The sequence below is a fragment of the Lagopus muta genome, chromosome 8 (assembly GCF_023343835.1).
Source record: "Lagopus muta isolate bLagMut1 chromosome 8, bLagMut1 primary, whole genome shotgun sequence".
Lineage (NCBI taxonomy): Eukaryota > Metazoa > Chordata > Aves > Galliformes > Phasianidae > Lagopus > Lagopus muta.
Window position 1 is genome coordinate 3,155,346 of NC_064440.1, and position 26,149 is coordinate 3,181,494.

The window sequence follows — 26,149 nt, forward strand, 5'->3', positions numbered from 1 at the left end:
AAAATCATATTTCTGCAGGAAAAAAAAAAAAAAAAAAAAAAAAAAAAAAAAAAAAAAAACCCAAAACATTATTACCCTAAGCTAAGATTATTTTCTTTTAGAAGACAAATTATTTCAATTGTGGATCCTGTAAGTAAGACGACGTGCTTCCAGAATTGGCCTTTCAGGGGCCAGTGGGGTAAGTTTTAATGAACCGTGCAATGTTGGGTAAGAGCAGAACAGATGTTTGCACAATCATCAGGTAGACCTTTGTTTATACAAATACACCATGGTAGATAGTATCTAATACCTTTCTCATGGCTTAAAATAACCTTCCCACTAAAAATACAAACAGGCTTTTTCCCAGTTTGAACATGCCTAAAATCTAATTAATACACAGCCCTTTGCAAAACCAAACTGCTCACAAAGGGTCGAACCTGTCATACAGCATCACCTCTTTCCTGACACGGTCTTAACACAGTCTTAATCTCCTCCTTTGTCGTTATATTGCAGTTTTTGCTCTAAAGGTTTCTGCACTAAAAAGTGGGAAGGTGAAGCCATAGTTCAATTCAATTTATTTTTATATTGCCTCTCACACAAAGTCTTTTGAAACGCTTTATAGCGAGAGATAAAATAATCATATAACACTTGCCAGAATTGAGCGTGGTGACTTTCATACACTGAGGCAGGGTGTAGCTATGTACCAGGAATGGACTAGAGAAAAAAAGGGCAAGCAGCAACGCAGAGCAATAAATACATATTTGTTCCACGCTGTACAGCAATGAAGAAGGGGGAAAGTATATGCTGTGGCACACCTATGGAAGATGAGTAAGTAGGAAAGCATCACCAATGTGTGCTGGTCGTGGGAACCTGCTTTCACCCATACATAAGGCACATTTTCCATTCAGAAATCTAGAAGAAAACTACAGCTCGTTTAGAAAAACGCAAGGAAAAATCATCACCACATTTTGACTAGTGTAGTAATCCATAAGGATAACCCCAGATCCAGGTGCAAGACGTGCAAAGCAAGGAGCAGCCTATGCACAAGGGCAGGTACAGCAGTTGTGGAGGCTTCATTATTGGGTCCAGAAAATGGGACTCAAGATCCCTGTTTCTGGGACAAGGTTTTCCAGCCTTGTGTTTCCAACATAACACTTCCTATCCAAACCATACCTGAGTGTCAAAGCACTCACTCAGTTTATTCCAGTATGACCTCAACAGAAACAAGAGAAAGATGCTCCTAAAAGTGCCCTGGTTATTAAACAAAGTGTCTGATAAATTAAGTGGTTTATTCCTAAATTGTTTTTCTAAGTGGACGTGGAAGTTTATTACATCTCTGAGGCCCATCGTTCCAGTAGCCAACACATAAAGAAGCCTGGTAAAAGAGCATTTCAGAAAATATTTGGATAACAGCTAATATTTCTTCCTACCTATCTTCACGCCTCCCAACACCAGCCACATCTTTATAATGCACAATAAGAAAACACAATATATAGTAACTCATTTTCTGACCTTTTAATATTTCTGTCATTGATTGTCAGAAGTGCGGACTGCTCTCTATCCTAAGGTGATGGATTATTTAATTAACTATTGACCTTTTCAGTATCAGATGTTGACAGTGAATGCACTCCTATGTAAGCTGCCTCCTCTGGATGCTGTTCAGCAATATGTTGTACGTTCATTTGTCTTACGGTTTGTTTTTAAGCATAACATTTCTATTACTTTGACTCAAAAACAAGTCAAAGTCTTATATATAGTGAGAAATACTTTTATGATCAGTCGCTTTGAATTTTCTTTTGAACGTTGGTTGTTCTTATGGCGGAATTTATATGAATATTAACAGATTTAAGCCTTTTATAGATAAAATCGTTGGTACTGCTTACCTATTACTAAGGTCTCTGGCATGCTTTCAGGACAATTTCTTCTGCACAGAAAGGAAAATTGCTCATCATCTGTGTACATGGGTCAAGAGACATCCTCACTCAGATTTTGCAACCCAGACTAAAAACTGCAGGAAGCATATGATATTGCTCCTTGCCCTTGGGTCCAGCACTGACTCCTGCCAGGAACTTGACATTTATGCTGAGCACCTTGAAAAACAAGTGTTTCACTACTTCCCTGCATGAGTGGCTTTCTTAACACGTATGCAAACAGAGACTCAAGACTTTTTCACCTCCAAAAAATAAAGGATCCAGACCGTTTTGCTGGAGCCCCAATATCCCAGGGTTGTACTCTCAGCAATGGCACATTCAGCCATGCCAGCAATCACACATTCAGCCACGCTCTTTTTACAAGCAAACAGGGTATGTTGCTCTGTGAGCTTTCTGTTTTGATATGGGTATTCTGCTGCCACGCTGGGGCCGAGCAAGCCGATCAAGCTCACATATTCCTGGGAGGAGGTAAGGAGCATTTCTCCAAGAAAAAAGTTTGTAGCCTGGCACACCCTCACAACAAGGAAAGGTCATCTCTCTGCTTAGTAAACCTGGGTGCTTTTTTTGCCAAACGCTGTACCTATTTACTGTTTATTTGGTGCGTGTGTGCATGCTAAACAGTCACTAATACTCTTCAATACATTCCTCTTCCCTAATTATTTTGGTAACTGTATAAGCGTGCAATCACTTCACGAAAGCATAGTTCATAAAGCAACCCAGCACCAGCAGAGAACAAAGATTCGTGCATCTCTAGAAAGGCTGTTTACAACAAACCGTCATGCTCCCCTCGTGTTTTTTTCCCCTGCAAAATTAGCAGCAGCCCACACAGCAGCAGAGACTCCTTTCCCTGACGGCTTCAGTAAGTGGCTGCAACCAGCTCTCCTATCGCAGCAATCCTCTTCCTCCCATCGCCTAGCAGAGACCCTCCATATGTCATCAACAGACCAGACAGAGAAGTTCTAAGCCTGTTTTTGGGGGGATGTTAATACAAAATGATGATAGATAACTACTAAGCGGAGCAGCAGACAGACCCAGCGCCTCTGACAGCAGCTGCTCTTCCTTTGTCAGTGTCAATCGGCGCTGGCATTGCGGGGAACGAGCAAAAGTGACAAGAGAAGAGCACACCAATTATGGATGAAGGGATACAATCTACTCCCACTGCTTGATGTGATTTATTCAACGGTCCTTCTGCATTTACAGAGCAGCAGATTGTGGCTGCTTATGAAGTGACAAATAGTGCTCAATGACATTGACTGACTGGTCTGATCAATTTAGCTTGGCTGAGAAGTAGCCACGAATCGCTGTCCCGGTTGAATGACGTACGTACCAACCCAGCTCCACTTGGCTAAAGCAAAAATCTCCAATGCTGTTTAGAAAACTGATTAAAAAAAATGACTCCTTTCAAACAAATAGCACCACAGTCCCGTACAAGCAGTGAAAAATTGCAACCTTTCCCATAGCTTCGCTTTGAAATGCATCTCACTTAAAGAATGTTTCGTCTTCGAGACAGTGACACGGTAACATTTTTATTCTGTTATAAGTTCCTGAATATTTGATATATTTTGCTGGAGGAGCAATGTATCTGACAGAAGGGAAAAATGTGGAGGTTTCCTTGCAGGAACCAACAAAGCAACTCTTCACGTTTTCTAGTGAAGTTGCCAACTGCCCTGATTTTACTGATTCTTGAGTCATTGGAGTCATTTTGAAAGTCCCAGAATCTGGTGATGATGTAATTCAGCTTTTGCCTTAAAATAAAGAAAAAGGGGGGGAAAAAAAGAAAAAGAAAAGGAAATTCCCAGCCTTGTGGTCAGAGAACAACTTGAAAATGTGATTTCAGTGAACCCAGCAGGATCAAAAGCCAAAGGAAACTAGGCCAACTTATTAATGCAGAGGGGGTAGGAGCTATTTTGTGGGTTCCTAACCGAAAAGTAACCTTAGGACTATGGGAGCCTGACAGAACTTTTTAACACCTAGAGCTGACAGCACAGAAATATCTGGCTCGTTCCAGCAGAGCTACTGTGCTAATAAACCAATACTGAGAACTGTCAGACTGCAGAAACTGGTAGGCCTTCTGGCAGGAGGAGTTTCTACACGTGCAAAGGTGGCAGAAGCAGGCTATGGGGTGCCATCTAATTCTCACTGCTTTTAGTGAGCCATGCACGGCCCCTCTCATAATGCTGGAGTTACTCAATTAGCTGTGAGCCGGCACCAGCAGACGCTGCAGATTGCAGACATTGGGCAAACAAAGAATCAAAACCCATCAAGAAAGCGTTAGCAAGTTTTATCTAGCACAAGATTATTTTTATAAAACCATAATTTCATGCCACACCTTATAAATAATACTTAAGATATTGCTTAAATGACACAGCGCATGGGCTGCCTGCAAAAGGTAATTCCGTGTATAAATATAGACAAACTTGTGATCAGGTCTACACGTACATATCAATATATATGGACTTACATGTGTATAAATCAATGTCTGCACGTGGGGGGGTGCGCGTGTGCGGTTCAATATATACTACAATATTAAACTGTTATCCATGCACAAGTATATTTATGTATATATTTCAATTTATTAGAGCTAGGCAGTCCTTTACAGACTTAATAAAGAGCACCAGCATTATAAGCCAAGAACCATTTTTCCCTTTCCCTGTATTATTCAAATTTATTAAACAATATTTCACATTTGTTTGACACAATGTCAAACTCGGGACTCCTAAAGAACTGCTGCAGCTTTGGAACTGTTATGCTTTCTTGGACTTTAATCATTTTTGGCAAGGCTCCATTTCCTGTCAGAAAGTGAAACAGCTTAGGAATGTCATTTTCACGAAAGAAAACAGAGAGAATCCGAGAGGAAGTTCTCCTCCACTCCAGAGCCCCTAAGATACTCAAACACACTCGCAGGAGGGCTGGAATACATCAAACATTAGCAGAGGGAAAAGGACACACTTTTCCCACATTAAAATACATGGATAAAGTTGAACTTTTGCTAAATATAGTTCCCATGACTAATCCTATTAAGTTTTTAAAAAATTGGGCCGTATCTCCCTTGAAGTCAAATTATTTTTTAACTTCAGAATGACATTAGAAAAAGACTCTAAAGTGCCTTTGCTTAACTCAAAGTCCCTGGAAGATATTTTTCTATTTTTTTTTTAAAGTGAGATATGAAGAATGAGGACAGGAGCACAGATCGCAATCCTAACAGGGCAATTTACCTATTGAGTAGTTGGGAAGTATCAGGCTCTCCCAGATCGTCGCCCATGATTTAATTTTTCAAAGAGAGGGTCCCTATGGAGACAGAGGGTTAAGGGAGCAGATTAAAACCAGCCCTTGGCTCTGCCTGCTTGCTGCATGCTGAAGCTGAGCACAGCCTTGCAGAGAGAACCCCCCAATGCTTTGGGGCACAAACCACCTATTTGCTTCATTCAGAGATTATTTATGTAAAAACCACCATGATTGTTTGTCAGTGGGGAAAGAAGTTTGGTCAACCTGTTCGCAGTGAGTAACACTTTCTGACATCCAGCAGATCCATGTACAATTTATGAATGCTATCTAAGGCTCATCTGGGTGGTTTTCTATCAGCCACTCCAGTGTGTGCTTTCGTATCAGACAGGCATCCCAAGCTGTGGCAGCACCAGTTGTTTTAGAGGGAGAGCAGAAGGACGCTGGCTGAAAAGGAGGGCAGTGCTCTATTTTTGAAAGAAAAGCCATTTTCTGCAGGAATCTGAGAGAGAAAGGGTGTTTACCACCTTCAAGGAATTTGACCTACATCCAAACAGCACTCACACAACCAGGACAGGCAGGTAGGCGTACCTTATTCTGTTGCACTTTCCCTTGAATTTGGCTAAACACTGTGTAGCAGGATTTTAGGAGACTTCCAAATGTCTTACCCTGCTTGCTTCGTCTGCAGCAAGTGTGGGTGTCACAAAGCCCAGCAGACAAGTGATACCCATGGGACCAATGCTCACAGCATTGGCTGAAGGAACCCACACTGGGAGCACCATAGTATATAGTGGAATCCATATACCCAGATGGTAAACACTGAGTAGAGAGTTCAAGGAAAAAACAAAATCCTAACGGTAAGATGAAAACAAAAAAAAACAAAACAAATCCAGTACATGTGCTACAAAATGTGGGCATGTTGTTACCTCAAACAGGAGGACTGGTCATTAACAAAACATTTATCCAGCTGAAGCATTGGATGAGGCTGTCAGCGAAGGGGCAGCAACACAGAAATAAATTCATGAACTAACAGTAAATCAAAACTCGCTCCTGCATTTTGATTTTTCTATGAACGGATGAGAGCACGAAGGGAGAAGGAATGGAAGAGTCACACGAGTTGGCTGTTTCCAGAAACCTGTACAGCTCATGGTTTACGTGCATCCTCCATCTACCTGCTGCTCAGGACCGAACAGAAAGCAAGCACCAACAGCATTCAACTTACACAGGTAGGCACATGCATACGCCCTCAGGAAAAGAAAGAACAGACTTATAGGATAGAAAAACAAGCCCCTCACATGTGCTTTCTCTCTGCCTCTCCCGCAGCATGGGTTGGGGTAAGCGGGTGGTCTGAGTGTGTTACACACACACCAGGGGACTGTAAAAACTCTCAGCGTCAGGCTTGCATTGAAGTCCTGTCCACCCCCCACCTGACAGAAGGGAGCTGGGTCAGTACCCGAGCAGATGTGAACATGTTGCCTCCCACCCTACTCCTTCCCGTCTTCTTTGCCTTTTTGCACCCTGCTGAGCTCTCACAGTTCTCTCTGATGTCCCACCCCCAGCTCAAATGTGCTCAGTGAATACCTTTGCTCTCCTAGCAGCACCACTTCCAGCCATCCCAACATTAGATCCTACCTCAGACCAGCTTTGCTGCCAAGGAAGCAATCTCTAATGCAAAACTAGGACACAGCATTTGTTTGTTGTTAAAAGCATAACTTTGTATGCACTTATAATAACATCTTGTAGCAAGTTAGTCACCGAGGAACATTTCCAGTCATCTATTTTCCAGCACAGACTACTGGTTTCCATGGCTATGTTCCACAGGAAAAAAAAAAAATTCCAATTTCATGTGTAGATGAAATACTTCAAAGTTTCAACCACTCAAGCTATCACTAACACATACAATAATATAAACTGGAATGAATTTTCAGGATGTAGTAGGCTAAAACTCAGCATCTGGAGCAGCAAGGCTGAAGTGCACTTTGACACTGGCTCTCTCTATCCCCTGCTCCCCACACCCACCAACTGCTCCTTACCTCATCTCCTCCTCACGCTTGGCTCCATCTGACAGCAGTTGGCAGCCACCAGCTGACCAAGAGCCTACAAGCTCACACAGCCACGACTCAGCCTATGCAGCTCATGTGCATCCTTCACCATGCCAGTGTAAGCTGTGATCTTCTGAACTGGGCTCCACAAGCTCTCCATGACTATCACTCCTCGGCACCTTCTTCATGTTCTCCCCTTTGGTACTGCTTTGGCCCACGATTGAGAGGATGATTTTTATTTCTTCTCTGTTCCACTTTATAACAATCACATTGTCCTAAATCTCTCCAGTTTCTCCTTTGTAGCCAGAAGGATCTGGATGCTTGCTTCTGGCTGTGAGGCTTAAGCTCTTACAAAAGCTGTGGCTACTTAATGAGGATGGTGTGCAGCATTTCACACAGTCCCAGCTATAACTGACATCAGCCTCCTTCAGCTCACGCAGAACACTTCATCTCCCTTCATATTCCTCCATCCCTTGTGTTTGCTGCCACACTTGTTCCATTAGCTCCATTCACACCTTTCCCTGTCTGAAAATAATTGAGTTGAAGTTTTTGGGGTTGTATTCAGAGAACTCTTTAACTCTCTCTTCATTCATACGTATCTTTAACTTCATGGTGCCATGCATAATTTCCTGACCATTAGTGCAAACTCTGATACAGTTCACCTCAAAGACATCCATCACTAGTAAGATCACCGTGACCTCTCCTTGATATGTTGCATCACATAAATCTCAGCCATTTTGCATCCCCATTCCTAGATGTACCTATAAAACAGTCAGGCACACATTATGCTCTTGCTTTTCTCTTAGCCTTATACCTCTTCAAATGTGCTGCATGCAGCCATGCATTTACCTTCCTAGTTTATCAACACTCTGAGAAACCTCAAAGACAGTCAGAAGTTCTTGTTCTCCCCATCTCCTCAGTTGCCATTTCCATTCAGATCTTTGCAAGTCTGACACAATCTAATGGGTAGAAGAAGGCCTGATCCCAGATTGCTTAACAATGCCTGGAGGGGCTGATTCACCAAAGTTCGATGCTCCGATGAACAGCTTGCTGCAGCTCTAATGGTAAGGCATATAAAATGCATCATACATTAAATTTAATGGTGCCTCATTAGTCTTAATTAGATTCCTACATTACACCGGGATTATCGTTTCTTCATGTTTAGTTTGATTCTAAAATAAAATCTACAATAGACAATAGTTTGGTGTACTTTCCAACCTTTGAATAAATATGCCGTGAACTGATACCTATCAATATTCTTAACCTTGAAGAAACAGAAATTAGGCAATCCTACAGTTGTCTTTCTGAGAAGCAATGGAGAATCAGTCACAAAGAAAAAAATTGAAGAAGTATAGTACACAAATGTGAATAACTACTGATCTTGTGTTTTGAAGGAGTGACTCTTCCAAAGAACTGGTTGGCTTTGCCCTTTCTGTTGAACATGCTTTGATAGGTTTCTCTCACATTGATAATTACTGCTTCCTAGGTTAGGGCTTTCACAGTTCATTTACTTTCAACAGTAAAACATGTTTTAAGATGAGACCACTAATTCAACTTAGGAGTTTGGCTGGAGGTTGAAGTAGAAGTAAAGCACAGCCCAGTATTATACAATAATGAACTATGCCAGGACAGTGGCACATAAAAGGCTGATAATGAACAGAAAGAAGATTACCTGAATCATGTTATTCCCTAAAAACAAAAATACCACTACCTGCTGAATTCCTAATGAGAAGTATATAAAGACAGCCTCAACTGAAATAGCATTTATATTTGGAATGAATAATAATTAATATATGGGATATATTTTTTATGGTAAAGTATTGGGATTGAGAAGATAAAAACCAAAAGGATCTTTTAATTGCCATTACACTTTTCTTTTTAATAGGAGAATGGCTGATTCTGCCAGGATTCTTTGAAAGTTTGTTTTCAAGGTTTAAAAAATTGTTGGATGTATCCATTTTTCTTCTTGCACTTAATTTAACAAGCCATCTCAAAACTCCAAAAAGTTGAAAACATAACAATTTCTTTTTTGGTGTCAAGCTAAAGTTTGATTGTCTCAAACACTGAAAGGATGATGGCTGGTTTATAAAATGTTGTAATTCTTAATATTTTGGCTCAGTTCTTGCCATGAAATAGTTCGGTCTCTTGAAACAATTTCTCACCCAGCACAGTCATACATGTTTATCTTTTTCTTTCCAACTGACTTATCCAAGCATCCACAGTAGTATGGGAGCACAGAGAAGCCAATTAACATTATTGCCAGTTAGTGTTCCGCTGATATTTTTAAGACCATTTCCTTTCATGTCCTATACCATTAAATTGATAAAATTCAATAACATTTCATTCGAATTAAAATGTGCGGACGGTCTTTCTTGTTAATTGAAATTTGTGTAATATTATAACAAAAGACAATTCATGTATTACATGAAGATCTTTTGTCATTTTAGATTTCTTTTTCTTTAAGAAATGTTTGCAGAAAACTGAGCCTTTGATGTGTACTCACATAGAAATGCACATATTCCAGCGGTCTCACCAGGTAGACTGAAATAACGTTATTTTCTCTGAGATGAAACAAGCTGACTTAGGCTTTGGAAAAAATCCATTCCTTGGCTCAGGAAATGGGGAAATACTATGAAAATTTTCAAAACCTCGATGGCTTTACAAGTAGATCAAAGTCTAAATATTTGTATCACAGACAATACCGAAACAGTCATCTAAGAAAGCCAGAGATTTGACAGCATCCATCCCCACGCACATTAGAGTGCTCAAGTAGCGATTTCGTCCAAACTCCAATTTTAACTTTGCATCCATTTATTCCACAGTCACACATTTTCCTTGGGACTGATATCTTCAGAAAGGCCTATGCAATTCAAAAAGGAATACGTTTATATTTTCTAAAATCCCCTAATCCTGCCTTTCTGCAGTCTCTCCATAAATTGCTACCTTTTCTTGAGAGGATAAAAAGCTCAGTAGTTTCTTCAGTGCTTTGAGGACTTTGTAGTATTATATTCACCAGCGAGGAAAGAAGAAAAAAAAAAAACAACTGGATAACTCTTGCGGCAAAATGCAGCTACGGAACTGCTTGAGTTCCAAGAAATGAACAAAATTCCCTTCTCAAAGCTCACAAAAACCCTACCATCCTTCATGAAGTATTCAGAAAATAATAAAATCTTTCACTAAACATGGATGTGGGCTATGTCCTTGGGCTATTGGTGGTTCCATGGGCAGAAGAAAGACTGTCAAGTACACAACCAAGTAGCTGTCCTGAGCAGATTATATCATATATAAAAACAGTATGGAATTGAGCACTTGAAACAAGTGTAGAAGAGGAGGAAAAAGAGTGGCAACTGAATGAGCTGAGAGTTATAAAAAATAAGGAGATACTGAAGAACAAATCCATCACTTCCATTCTGAAACTAAGAAAAGCGCTCCAGGGTTGCTAAAACTTAGCAGAAATGCTTTTTTTTGCTAAAGGGCCTCCAAAAACTCTGCTTTGTCTTTAGTTTCTTGATATGTTCAAATCTCCTGACTCTCGCTAACACAACCTCGAGCAAACACAGATTGTAGGCAGGCTATGAAAAGGTTCTTTTTGTCTGTTCAGCACCTCAATGCCCTGGGATGTGAGCCCCAGGCACTCCATGCAGTGGAGCAGATCTCCAGATGTTGCAATGAGGGTGGTGATCCCACCGCAAGGACCTGCTCTGTGGAACAGAGCTGGCAGAAGATGAGAGGTACGCAGTACTCTGGGAAGAGCTGGAGCAACTTCCTCCAGATCAACAGGGAACCGAGTACAAAGCCACAGCATGCTAAATCACAGCTCCCTCCCCCAGGCTTAACAGGTGAGGAGCAGCTGAGCACTGTTCTGTGTCACAGAATCATCTGAGTTGGAAGGGACCGTTAACAGTTATCTAGTCTGAGCCCTCTGCAACAAACAGGGACACTTCAGCTCAATCAGGGTGCTCCAAACCCTGTCCAGTCTGACCTTGAATGTCTCCATGAATGGGGCATCCACCACCTCTCTGGGCAACCTGTGCCAGTGCCTCACCACCCTTACTCCAAAAACCTTTCCTATACACAATCCAGATTTTCCCTTTTAGTTTGAAACCATTTCACTTTGCCCTCTCCTCTTAAAAAAGACTCTTCTAGAGAGTCCTCTTTTCATAGTTCCCCTTTAGATACTGAAAGGCCACTATGAGGTCTCTCCAGAGTCTTCTCCAGGTTGAACAGCACCAGCTCTCTCAGCTTGCCCCCATGAAGGGAGATGTTCTAGGACAGTGCAAGCAGTCCAATCTACCCATAACTACCACTTTATGTATCTGGTTTGATCACAGCCTTCTCCTTTTATTGGATGTAGTAGGTGTGATCTATTTTCTTCTCATTGAGTTTTGTCTGAGACATATGGACAGCTCTGGGAAATTACCCAGAAGCTGATTAATTAAATTATTCTGCCATTCCAAAGAGAGTTTGAATGCTTCTGGGATCAGCCGCTCTCCTTGCGTTATACATTGGCAGGATTGCCTCAGCCCAATTTGGTTTGAGTGACAAAAGTTAATTTTATTGATGCACAGCCTTCTGTGATGCTAGGTAGGAGGTCCGACGATGCAAATCAAATGACTTCTCCAAAAATATCGCAGTGATTGATAACGAGGCAGTGATGAAGATTTTTGACACCTTTGATCCTTCCCCAAGTAAACTCTAAATTTAGACATGAGAATTAAAAAAAGAAACTAATGCCATGTTGCATTAAAAGTGATCGGTGAAAGATACACATAGCTTGACAAAGATTAGTGCTGTTCAATGAAGATTGCGTTAGACACAAAACAGAACTGTAAAGAGCAGGATTTTCAAAAAGGGGAAAAATCTCACCTCAAAACAGGCCTAGGCAGAGAAGCACGTTATTAAAGTTTAATTTCACTTTTGATGGAGAGGTCATACACTACAATTTGATTTCACTACCGTATATTATTATACACATACAGATATGTGTCAGCGATTAAGTTAGGTGTGTAGGGGATGTATCTGGAAGCATTTGGACAAGAAGAATGACTGACAGTTACAAGAAAAGCCTTTATTATATGCCTATGTTTTGTTTCATTAATCATGCATGTTCATTAACCAATCATGATAATTTAATATTCACTGTTTCAAGGCATCCTGTGCTACACTGGTGTCATTTTCACTTTGATCATCTAAAGATCTCACAAGATGACATTTGCAACCAAAGGACTTGGCTCTTCTGTGCATGCTGCATGAACATGTAGGAAGGGATTCTGAAGTGTTAAAAAAAAAAAATTGAAACAGTCCTACACTGCTACACAGTTTGCAAGATACAGAAATTAATTACGTAGCTTGAAGATAACAAACCCACAAATTAGATAGAAATATTCAGGTGAAGTGATATGTGCATGATTTTAATTGTGGATAAGCAACAAAAGGAAATGTTATTCATTTTGTCATGTAATATTTGATCAGCATTTTGCCAGGTTGTATCACAGCCGATCTATGCAACAGTCTGAAAAACATACTCTTTGCAAAACAATCTAAGAATGTTCTCAAAAGTCTTGGCTTTCATCAGTCTGCTATGGCATACAGTGTGAAAAACTAAATATATGTTTAACAAAAGATATTCAGGGGTGCCATTACATAACACAGTACTTCCTTTCCCCTTAGTCTAATGGTCACTGAAACAGACGTTGTAAACCTAAGTATTAGATAGAGGCTGGTTTTATGGAACCAAGGTTTACATCATCTTTACCATTCGTTTCTGCCTTCTATTGCACCTTTCATAAACCTACTGATTAATATCAAACAGTGAACAACTCTGACAAGCGGGATTACTAATCCAACATAACTGTTTATAGTGTGAATGAAAAAAGTGCTCCATTTCCAGCCACTGCACTTAATAATAGATTCCTGTTGTACTTAAACGTTGAAGGGATTACATAACTGTCAAATTTCCCTTAAATGTTAAGGGTAGTAATCATATTAAAGACATACTATACAGAAGCAAAAGCAAATGTCAGTGTAGTTATTATTACCACATTTGCATGGAGTTTTAAAATATAAGGGCAGATTCCCAAACACGTCAAATTTGCGTTGGTTACAGAAGAAGAGCGCACCATGAGGTGCTGGTAGCTGCAAGCCTCACCAGCCAGGCTGCAGTCGTGTGCCATATCAGGGGCAGAAAAGGAGCTTCATGTGCTTTAGCATAGCCACAGGCTGTTCTTGATTACACCCACTGAAACAGTACCACCAGGACAATTGTAGCAGAAAGGCTCAGAGGAATGCCACACATTCCTCTTCCCTCTCTCCCTCTTCCGCTGCGCATATTTCATACAAGAAAGCTGTTGGATTGGCTCAATACCATCCCAGGACAATTCTGAAGTAACCACTTAAGACATGCTTATGACAACTGTGGCCCTCTTAGGTATCTGAAGACAGGAATCTGGAGCAAAAAAATCAAACATGCAGATGCTTGTATAGGCAGTCTTCTGATACTTTCCCCCGACCTATGCTGTGGGCTTTAATGCTCCATATTAAACACCTTGGAGACAAGTAATTGCTTAACAGCAAGCATTGCAATGAATTGTCCAATGTTTCCGTAGATAATTCTGATAGATAAGTTAAACCATTTATTTAGAATTAAAAAAAAAAAAAAGAAAAAACAATGAAGACCTCCATCTCAAATTGCACTCTATATTTGATTCCTTCACTGCATTGGAGTCATTTTCAGGATTAAAGCCTGAGCCCGGCATCTCCCCATGCTACGGTTATTGGCAAAGAAACAATTATTTGACTGTCTTCCAGGCCTCTTTCAAAAAGCCGGGGTTATTCACGCAGAACCACACCCCACATGCAGCAAGACAAGAGGAATGCTTGCCCATGGAAGTTATGTGCACGCAACGAACCTCTTGTTCCCGAGTTAGAAATGGGACCCCATTATTAGCATTCCTGATATTCATAGCGCTGCTCACGTTCCACGGCACCCAGCAGCGCTCAGCCAGCAGCCTCAGCTAAAAGATGTCTAAGCATGATTTATACATGATTATAAAATCAGTTGTTTTCCAAATTGCTCACCTGGGGAGCTCTGCTGGAGTTAGGGATCCATTCATAGCCTTGACCAAAACATGGATGCCAGAGTTGCTGGTTGCCAGTATCACCCTGGGGGAGCATCAGCCCCATGGAAGCACCCAGCTCCTTTTCTCCTTCAGAAACTGCCCACTTAAATGCTGCCACAGATGACAGCTTTGACTTACAATAGAGACAACAGTGACAAGGCAATGAGGAGCAATGTTATTAACTCACGGCAGAGTAAGTTCTAGGGATAGATACAACGTACTCAACACCTAAAAACTGGTGTATTGTCTGGCAACCTATTTAGTGCTGGGTGGAAAGCAGTCTTCCATGGCTCGAAAATCCCTGAGATGTCGAACATTTTCCTCTACAAACTCAAAAATTTAAAGCATTTGCCAATAATACACATGTAAGAATAGAGATGGCTCTGGACAGGGTCTAGAGAAGGTCAAATTGCATTGAAACCTCATCTCTTTTTTTAGGTTAGATATTGCTATGGCAGTAGTGATAAATATTTTGTGAAAAATATAAATAAAGCAGGCTGGATGTTACATACTCAGATTGGGTGTCAAGAGATTTTTTTTTTTTTTTTTTTTAAGTGAAATTTCTAGGAAGGATTTTGGCAACAGGGGTAGTGCGGAAAGCACCATGGGAAGCACATTGTCCCTAATGCACGATGAACTGCAGCGGGTTCCCTGTCATCATGGTTATGAGCCTCTTTCCTCTCCCTGACTTCTGACTCAGCCTCCACATCAAGCTCTTCCTTTATGGGAAGTTTGAAGGGGGGATACTGCCTGTGCTCTTATTTCTCAGCATTCTTTGACCAACTGTCAAAACAAACTGCCTTTTTCAAATTAAGTTTTTATTTAGTGACTCTTTTTTTAATCTCCAGTTTGGTGCCTGTCCACAAACAGTGAGGAGGCCTCGTGGCTTGGCAGAGGGTTTCTTGTAGATGGTTTTCTGAGCTTTGGGAAGGGTCAAAGAGAGAACCCCACACTCCTTCACTGGATGGAGGTCTCTCCAGCCCATTGACATCTACGATCTAACACCTGATGACAGTTCAATGGGTATAATGCGTTTCAGCTACATTTCTAACACTATCAAAGCCCCTTTCCATTGCAACTGAACTGTTCTAATTATACACATTTCCCTTTGCTGTATTCCTCCAGGTCTTGTCTCACCAAATGATGTAACTCTTGATTACAGATCTTGTATTCAGCTTGTACAATGAGGCTGAAATACTCCCTAACACCTTGATGACAAGTACATGGGTTTGCCTGGCAAAACAATAACCACGCTAAAGCTCTTTTAACATGCTGGTTTCTTTGCTGAAAGCATCTGCCTATACTGTCAATTCCTCCTGTGCCTCTTGGGTGTCTGACTTTAGCATAAGTATGCAAGTCCTATAAATGAATACATGCCGCTGGGGGTAGCACTTACAGTAGAAGAGTATCGTCTCATGAGTGATAAGGGTGACAGAAGTGCAAAGCAGAGCTGAGTGGATCTGGCACTAGCGTTGCGAGCAACACAGCATTCGAGCATTCGTACTGGAAGATTTTCCCACAGAATGACATGCAATAATTTATTCTAAGCCCTTCCAACTTGTGTGTGTGGTTGTTTTCTGGTGGTTTTTTTTTTTTTTTTTTTTTTTTTTCCTCTGTGAAGTTGCTATCTTCTGCAGAAGGTGCCACTTCTAAAACAAAGTACCTCATTTGGAAGAAAATTAACTAGTATGTCCAAGTAAATAATTGTAGCAAAAATTTTTCTCATGTGGCTACATTCTACAAAAGCATGCCAGTGTGGAAAAAAAGGTAGGTTTTTATATTAAATTTGATGGCCTAAGGTACACATTTACGAAAGATCCAACTTTTAATCAGTAGTTAGAAATACACAAAATAAAAATATGCTCCTGAAATTTTAAGCAGGAAATGCCATTTACCCAATGACAACCCTGCTCTGAGCATTTCAACTTGCTAAAGGTCAGAGCATGAAAGACTTCCAGATCCCCCAACGCTCTGCAGCACAGGGAAGCACAAGAACTCTCATCCTGAGCCAGATTGGTTCTCTAGCACGTCTACTGTCATGTCTCCAACATCAGCCACCACCAGATGTTTCAGCAGATGCAAGAATGGGTGAAATAAAGATGGCAGCAGGAAACTCATCTTCTGTAGGAGACCAAATAGTTTCCAACCACATATGAACCCATATTAGCTATCTAGGCATAGGCGTTGTCCTGTCACCATTTTGAGCCATTAATCACAACAGGACTTGTTACTCTACAGTGGTATCCTACCTTGCACTTTTGATGAAAAGAGCATGAAACCAATGAATCTCGAGTCTGAAGCCATTGTATGAAGTCTGAAAACCAATGAACAATCATTTATCTTCCCCACATTTCTTATTCCCCCTCCCCTCCCCCCTACATCCTCTCCTGTCTAGGTTACTCCTTAGCTGCACTGTTCAAGTCTTCGGTAAAAAACTGCCTATAACGTAAAAACTACTTGTCTTGCATTGGGATTTTTTTTTTTTTTTAATCTATTGTATTAATAGTAAAAATTCAACTAAAGGCAACAAAAAACTTTACCTTTCCCCTGGAAGCTTTGTTCATCTTCATGCTTAAGCACATGCTTCCTTGAGACGTGCTTCTCTTCTCTCTCTTCGGCCTGGTCTCCAGCTGTTGGTGGTTAGCACAAAAGAAACAGGGTGGCAGATCCTCATCTTCTGATAATTCCTGCTGCTCTGTCAGTGACTTGCTGTCTTCAGCAACCCAGTCAAATAACAACTCTTGAGCATGCACCTTCTTCTATACTGCAATTCCCAACAAAAATAAAATCATTAAAACATGGGACATACTCATAATTACAGTCAGATCAGTAAATCTTGATTTTCCTTATAAGCAACCTCAAAATACAAGCACAATGTTCAAAATACAAGCTAATAATGTCAGATAAAGGTCACAATTTTACTATGTTTAAACTAGCTAAGTAAGAGTCTTAAAATATACGAACAAAAAAGAATAACTAATGGTATTCCGGTTTTAAGTATGCAGCAAGTTTGAGATATGGAAATACTTCAGGAACTAAGAAATTCATGTAGTGAATGACTAGCCATCACATTGCTGCACAGCAGTAGGGAGGGAGATCTCTGTAACTTTTAAGAAAAGTAAAATACTATATATATATATAGCTACATTTAGAATTGAAAGCCTTGCTGGTATCAGTCTACTAGCAATTAATGCAGTTCACAGCTTCTCCAGGTGGTAATCCACATGGCAAACCACATGGTAATACACATGGCAACCATACCCACGGAATCATGGTTGGAAGTAGATGATCTTTAAGGTCTTTTCCAACCTAAACCATTCTAGGATTGTATAGCTCACAATCATAGCACCCTAACAATAATTTTCACAAGAAAAATGAAGATCAAAACAAACAAAAAACAATTAACAAAGCAAAGGAAACACGCACACAAAAAAAAAATTGGTTTTGGAGTCAATCTCTGAGATCATGAATTGGTATATTCCAACAGATAGCTTCAATGCTCCCAGGAGACAAGCTGCAGGAGCGCATGAATCATTGCTCTAAGCATACGCAGGTCTTTGCTAGACTGAGTCTTAATAGATTTCTGTAACACATGTGTGATTTAAAAATATGCTTGCATTTAAAAGTTCAGTTTTGTAAGCACATCAAAGCTTTGGAAATGTAGATATGTGTCTTTTAGTAGTGCATATTAATAATATTGATATAATTATTGCTATACATATTTGAAGACTCCTGAATGAAATTTTTTTCAAAGACTACTTGAAATTCAGAACTGGGAGTAAAGGGATCCATAATTTAGTGGGTAGAAGTAGGAGTCAAGATTTCAGGAGCCTATTTTATGCTGGTATTAAAATACTGCAAGAGAATCAGCGCAAAGCTTGGACTTCTCATTACTACATTCATCCAGAACATACACTTGATATACTGACATACTTGACAAAGATTTGGTGTGGTTTAGTTGACTGCTTTGAGATCTCCTGGTGAAAGAATTAACAAAAGTACAAGCTATATACTAACATTAATTAGAATTATTACAAGTAATAAACTAAAACCTATAAGTAAGCAGTAGGAATCAATTTATTTATGTGTGTTTAATATGGGGTTGAATGTTAAGAATATTAATTTTAACAACTGAACATATAACAATTATATAATATATATAATATATTGTATATAAAAATGTATTTTGTTGCTGTAAAACAGGAATATACTCTAGTTTAATTGAAGTGTAAAGACACAAGATGGTCAGTTAGTACTCAACAGCAAGTGCTACGTAAAATTAGTCTTTCCCAGATCAACCAGTAAAGTAACAGGGGGAAAGTGACTTCTCATGTCAAAGGTGGAGATCAACATTCCTGCTGTCACAGGACATCAGGCTGCAGCCCTAAGCAAGTAAACAGATGTATTACGCATGCAAAGCTCTGCTGAAAGGTAGCGAGATAATTCAGTAACTCGAGTGACCAAAGGAAGCTTCGCCGATGGCCAAGCCAGCTATCTGCTGCCAACCTGAGGACTGTGACTACCACACATACATTTGCATAAGTTACATAAAAACGAATGTATAAAGCTATATTTATCTGTACTTATATCTTCTTTGATATGAGTGGATGCTGCTTGTCCACCCACAGTAAAAAGTTACAATATTGTAGGCTTATAAATACAGAAACAGGGAGAGCAAATTACAACAGATTTCTCCCAAGCTACACTTCAAACTCCGTTCAGAGGAATGGAACTCTGGACAGCAGTTAGGGCTCATAGCACATCAATAAAATGGCCATCAACATGGCACCCACTTCCAGCGCCACTGCATTCCCACAAAAAGGGGTGTGCAAGAAGGTCTGAGGAGGTGTGCTACGTGACTTCTTCACCTTTGCTTCCCACGTGCCCAGGGACCTTGGACTGATCTCATTAGTTACAGATGTCTGTGTGCATCCCTTCACGTTTTACCCCAAACAGACATGGTCGCAAGAAATAAGGGAGTGAGCCAACTCCAGCTGAAAGTTGGTGGGAGTCTTACCATTGACTTCAAAGAGAGCTGAATCAGGTTCTCACCGCACAGAGAGGAAGATGTTAGTTAAGATTTATAAACATAATTTTCTGTTCATCTTTCTGCTTCCTAACTTCATAATCTCGGTTTCCTGGACTAATGCCATGGGTTGCTGTTCTGTAGTTGATTTACAATAAACAGAAGAGAAACTCTGTAAGCTTGTATTTTACTGCCAGTGACACACGTTTCAAATTCTGTCTGTATTCTCAATGAAAGAAAAAATAAAAAAAGAAAAATTACTTTATTTTCTCCAGATCTGTGTAGTATCTGGCTTAATCCCTAATTGAAGAAGAGTAGATTGTTATGGAGACACAAATTATATTGTACATAATAAATTTCATCAGAATACAAATATAACAATATTGCTTTTTCCTTTCAACTAGGGAACATCATATTTTAAACTTGGGAATCATTTAGCTTTCAGATTTCTGAAAGTAGTTGCAAGGAGACTTCAAATTTCAAAGTAATTGCAAGGGTATGTGAAGCTTAAATCCAGCTTAATGACAAGGAGGAAGAAAAACTGAGAAATCTCAATTAGCACAAGCAGCAATAACTAGATTCAGTTTCTCAGTGAACAGTATCAGATCAGTACAAGGAAAAAAAACAGTCACTTAGGAAATATCAAAGTTTTGTAGGAAAATGGGAGAAAGGCCAGGAGATCTCAAGGTCAAGTTGCCATTGCACCTCTGAAACATCACAGCTCAAAGAGAGCCAAATTGCCTGAGATAACAGAGTGAAAGCCTGAACTTGCCTCGTTTGGGATATATTCACCATAAAACCTATGTTTATGCATTAAAAGTGGGTAAAGCTAATACATCTACTTCTGATAAGAGAATTTAAAAGGGAAAAGTTCTATTAAAAATATACAACATATCTTCACCTGTGTTGTGTGCATACAATATTACTGACTTTCCAGGGAACACAACATAGAAGGTAGTTGTACTAACACATGGGATATATTTGTACTTGTTATTCTGCATCCATGCACTGATCTCTGGAAACAGAGGATTAAAATGTTTGCCTTGAAACTTCTAATGTGCACCCAAATAAAATACAAACATCTTCATTGGATAACACAATGTAAATTACCTAATTAAGACACATGACTCGTGTAGCAAACCCACTTATATATAACATGTGCAGTAAATAGTTGTTCAGACCAAACGTGTCATTGGATTGTTGGCTGTTTTTGTTTTGTTTTGTTTTTTAAGTTCTCAGCTTAGGAAAAAAGCATGCCACATGAAGACTAGTCATCTCCTACGTACCCTTTTTCTTTTTTGTTTAAACTACAAGAGCATCATCATTACACAACCCAATCCCAAGTTCCTCATGCTGGGAAATTTGTGATCAAATTTTAGCCTCCCCCCCCAAAAAAGATGATATGTTCATCTTTAGAAGGTGGTAGGTATCTGTGATCTCATAAAGTTACGTGTGACAGCAGCGTGTATAATTCTACATAACTCTTGAAACTATTGCTGAAGGAAAAATTAGCATAAAATAGAGTAAGCACAGCAGCATGAAGTTCCGAAGGGTGCGTGTTATGTATGAGGACATAAAATGGAGAACAGCATGAAGCAGCCGAGAATTGCTGTCACCTTTGTGCAGAGCACTGGGGAAGTCATTATGGGAAGAAAAAAAAGAAAAAAAGAGCTCCAGTTCTTGAATTCACAGAGTAAAAAGTATGGAAAAAACAAAAACCCAACAACAAAAAACAAAACTGGAACTGACTTTGAAAAAAAAAAAATATTAAGAACAAGCCTTGCAGATTTAAACTCCATCTGCTTCATTTATAAAAGAGAAGGAATCTAATATGAGAACTTCTCATCAAGAATAAACAAAATCCTAAGGTTGGAAGTTAAGAGCTAAAGAAATTTTAATGAGAAATAGTTCAAATACTGAAGAAATTAATAACATATTAAAATCAATTTTTTCCTGAGGAGGAGTATTTGAGTTGAAGCTTTAAATGATATAAATTGAATCGCAAATTAGAAATCTCATGTCTGTGTTACTGGACCCTACAGCCTATAGAACAAAAGGTCAGAATAGTCCCTTTGGATCTTTAACTGTAAAAGCAGCATTTTTATTTAGCACTTCCATTACTTGTATTCTATTAGTCCTGAGAGCTCCCAGTCACTCTGAAACCCCACATTTTGGAAGACCCCAAGCATACAGATCTTGTGACTTGTCTCCAGGAGTTTCTAGTCTTAAGGCTCAGTTTTGCAACTTGCAGTGAATACAGTTCCACATACGTGGGATAATTTTCCAAAAATTCAATGATAATACAATTCCAAAATGTATTATTATGGCATTTCTCTCACTTGGCCATTGCAGTTTTGGGGAATTTGATTGCATTCTGTGCTAAGTGTCTATTCTATTTTGCACATGCAAGAATTCAAGCTGCCATTTAGAATTCCTGACTTTATTAACTTTTAACTTTTAGTGCCAGCTATTTTATACAGCAAGCCAGAAGGCAGGAAGAGCCCTGTGACCTGTATGACAGATACATGTTCCTAGAAAATGCACAGGAGAGTTTGTGTTAGAGAGGTTCAGCCCAAAGAAAGGTTCCTCACATCAACTAGTCAGACTCTATTTGCAGACTTGGTGACATTAAGGTTACCCAGATTCGCTAATCCTTATTTTGGAATAGCCAAGCTAGCAGGATGTCCCAGTTTCAAACCCATGAGATGGAGGAGCCACATTTCCAAGGTCTCTCTTGTTTGAGACCTAGTGCTGATGTACATGATTCTGGCTGTGGGTGCCAAGAAATCACACATGCAGTGCTTAAGCAGTGCAGTTCATGTCCCCAGAATTGTTATTTCTGATCACCACAGTAGTTACTAAAAGCTTGTCTCCAGACTGGTGGGATTCTGTTTCAATTTTTAGCACACTATTTTCACTGCTTCCTACACCCAGCCATAGCTTATCTATCATTTGATTCTGACAGATACATATTTTATATTTTGACAAGCAACCCACTTGACTGCTTCCCTGTGACATCATCTTATCTCTGAGTGTACCAACCTGTTAATAACTTCATTTTCTGGTTGAATTTTTTCAAATTAAATTAAGCAGGCGAAACATGTTAAGCTCACCAAGTCCTCTTAACACTTCTGCTGAAGGGCATCTTCTGATAGCTTGATTTTGAAAAGGGCAGCGTACAACCTGTTCAGGGAGGGAACTGGTCCAAAATATCAGGTTTCTGGAAGGTGGGAGATTTATTCCTCCGTTAAGAAACACAGAGAGGACAAAACGCAAAACCAAACAACAAAAATTAAATATTTATAATCTGTTAACTAATATTCTCAAGATTATATCATTATTTAATGGCACTTGAAGGAAGCCCTTATAAGATAAAAAGGAGCAATACAATCTAACACACTAATTTTCAATTTTTCTTCTGTAGATAGTGAGATGGAAGCTAAATATAGTCCAATGTTAGCATGAAATAATTTTCTCTATATCTTGCAACAATAAAAAGTCAGCAGAAGCTTTTCTTTCATGTTAATTAAAACAATTTTAGGAGGAAAAAAAAATCTTCTTCCTGGATATACTATATAATGTTGTTAATTAAATATGGGCACTTTTTTTGTACTTATCTTACTCAATAATTAGCTCTTCTGTGGAAGCAATACTGCGCTGGACATGAAATCGCAGGACAGTGACAACATTTAATTGGATAATGTGGACACAAAATCAGAAAATCGGGCTCTTTTCCCAGTTGTGTAGCTCAGAACATTATTTCCCATTCTGAGCCTCAGCCTTCTGCCATTTAAATTGAAAATGTTGCACCACAGAGAAGGAAAATCAATATGAAAACATAGCACAACTTATTTTTTCCCGTTCTGTTACAAGCCGAAACACAGCACTCACAGTTCCTGATTTCCCCATGTGCTCAGGTTACTTCACAAAGAAGCTTGGCACCCAAAGGCCACAAGCTGCCAGCATCTCACCACATCATTTCCCCATCCTGCCTGCCAGGCAGACCTGGCATTTGCCCCCCTGAAGCTGTAGGGACCACAAGAGGTAGGAGGAGCAAGAAGCCTTGACCATTTTCTTGTCACTTGGCACCTGCACTCTGCTCTGCAACTGGGGAGCTGAGAGGTTGATGCTATCCCCCTGGAGTTACATCCTCGAAAGCTTGCTCAGAGACCTGAAGTGCACAAAATGCCATTGCATACATTACTGACACAGTGGGGATGATTAGCATCGGTGGCTTGCACCGCATGATATATTGGAAAGCATCCACTTAGGTCCAAAGCCTCCCTCTGTCAAATTCCAGAGAAATATAACTTTCAGTTTCAGAAGGGTGTCAGACTTAAACGGGGAGTTCTGAAAACACAGTGCATCTCGCTGGGCTTCCTACCAGCACCTTTCAAAGATGTGTGGTGAGAAGCAGCACCCAGCACAGGGAAAGCAGAGAACAGCATGAGGGGCTGCCAGTGCTCACCGGCCTCAGCCCTTCCCATTTTGCTACCAGCTTGGAAGCCAGCCTTGTATTTACTAGAAAATACATTAAGACAAATTACTAAAGAGCTCTGATTATGATATTTTTATTTTCTTTACCAGTGCTAAAAACAATTCCAGACAATGAGCAGTCAGATCCTATCCATTGAGATCCCCTAAACAACGTATTTCAACTTGTTGCAGGTTTTGAATAGAAAAGATGTCCAGACCTGCAGCAGAAGTAGCCTAGAACTATAGATCTGCCTTTCAAACAAATCTGTACTAGCTGGGAACTGAATAACACAACCCAACCCAAACGCCATTGGATCAGGGAGTTAGAATAAATAAATAAATAAAATCTCTAACTTCAACTTGTTTAAAACAGATTTAATTAGAACTAATACAAATGCATCTTTCCTACGTGGTTGATCTAATCAACACTGGCAGTTTTAATTATGAGCCTATTTAAGGTGAACATATTGCATTACTGTGAAAAAGATGCATTATTTAACGTTGTAGGTGTACCTCCTACTTCTCTATCTGTCACACAGGCAGCGTCTTTAATAGCTGTTAATGTTATGTCTCATTTTCTGACTTCAGTTTTTGAAGTTCCTAAGCACAATCTGATGGAATCCAACCCAAATCTAATAATTGCAACCTATTTTATTTTTGCCTCACTATTTAGTTTTCCCCACAAAGAGAATGACAGGTCTAATATGAGGCTCCTGAAATGTAGTTACATCTAAGCTTCAGCGCTCCAGAGCACATAAAATAAATATATGATCAATGAAATGAAACATGACAAAATGTTTCATATTGATGTTATTTTTCTTTTCAAAACGTCTTTTATGGTTAATGCCCTCAGTCACTTTTTCCATACATTTTCTTTTTTGTAATATATAGCTTTCCTAGTTCTGATTTCAAGTTCAGGGTGCCTGGGGAGAATTGGAAGATTTCTTCAAACCAAGACTGTTCCTTCAGCCTTTCACATGAGAAAATTGTTAGGCGCATTAAAGTATTCCTGACTATGTTGCATTCCTTTGTTCAGAGTGAGTTTTGGGAACACATCCTTTTCTCATTATATTTCCATAAAATATATTTGATCTATTCTATTCTTAGAATACCTCTGATGTGGTCTGTGAATGGAGCACAGTATAAAAATATTTCTTTTTTTTCTTTTTTTTTTTTTTTTTATATGAGACAAAATGTTTCCATTTCTTAGACGCATAAAAAGTTGCTATATAGCACTCCACGAAAGTAAAACTTCACAGAAAGTTTTGGTATAACTCAGGGCAGATCACAAAAGGAATCCATCCCATCACGTCCAGTTGCAACTCAGAGCCTCGTCAAATGCACACAGACGGTGACAGAAGGAGAAAGAGGGGAGAAGGGAAGGATAGAGAAATCGAGGAGGAATGAGACCTGGATAATACTACTGGGAAGCAAGTTTATATTTAGAATCACAGAAAGATGTTAACCATGTGCCTCCTAGAAAAAAAATAAATCTGCCGTAATAGTAGTTGACAATAAAATCACCTTTGGAAAAAGCCTAAATACTTTCAGAGCACAGCAACCCAGGATATTTCCAAATGCAGACAGATGTTTGAAATGTTTACACAGACAGATCACTGCAGCAATGTAGGCATTTTCCCCCTTTCCTTCCCTATCTGCTGATTGTTGTCTCCTTTAGGACCTTGGGAACACGAAGCAGCAGCTGCCCTGCGCGGTGCGCCGGCCACTCAGCCTTGCCTATCGCTACACCCACAAAGTTATGGATTTCATCAGTCTCAGGATCTTGCTTTTCTGAACTTTGCCTCTCCTCACCGCTCCAACCCAGAGTGCAGGACCCACCAGGACTGCCAACAGGCTCATGGGCACCTCCGCATGTCCCGACTGCCACAGGGGCCACGTTGCAGGCCGTACCCCCAGCTGCACAGGGACTGACCACAAGTGACTTAATCCCCAGCACAAACATGGCCTAATGCTCCAGCTCCTCTGCTGATTCCCCGCAGCTTCCCACTCACTGCTCAGAGGGGATCGCCTCTCCTCGTTCCCACGGCTGTGGAGTTGGGATCAAAGGATTAAGGACGAAAGAAAGCTTTCGTGTTCGTTCTTCCTCTCAAAAACTCAGGTTGCAAGTGTCTTTGCTTCACTGCGTAGTGAAAAAAATAAAAGCCATGGAATACGCTTAAACCTTCATGCAGTTACAGGCTATGTATGTACAGGCAGCAGCAGCTGCATGGGATGCGGTTTGTGCCGCTCGCTGTCCCCATAAATACACAAATTTATTGTTGATTGTTTAACAGGCAAACTGGCATTCCCTCCAGATGCTATTGCACAGCCGTGGGAAGGCTTGAGCTGGCTGAG

At 40.0% G+C, this 26,149-nt stretch overlaps 1 long non-coding RNA gene across 2 annotated transcripts in view; it reads right to left on the reverse strand.

Moving 5' to 3' along the window:
• LOC125696776 (uncharacterized) overlaps nt 1–26,149 on the reverse strand; it is a 140,786-nt gene that overhangs the window by 18,786 nt on the left and 95,851 nt on the right. The window contains exons 10-11 of one of the 2 annotated variants that reach the window (XR_007378526.1): nt 16,833–17,056; nt 7,328–7,699 (exon numbers count right to left, since the gene is read on the reverse strand). This is a non-coding gene — a long non-coding RNA (uncharacterized LOC125696776). Of the gene's footprint in view, nt 1–7,327; nt 7,700–16,832; nt 17,057–26,149 lie in introns of those variants that run through there. The other variant, XR_007378525.1, reaches the window with a different exon arrangement.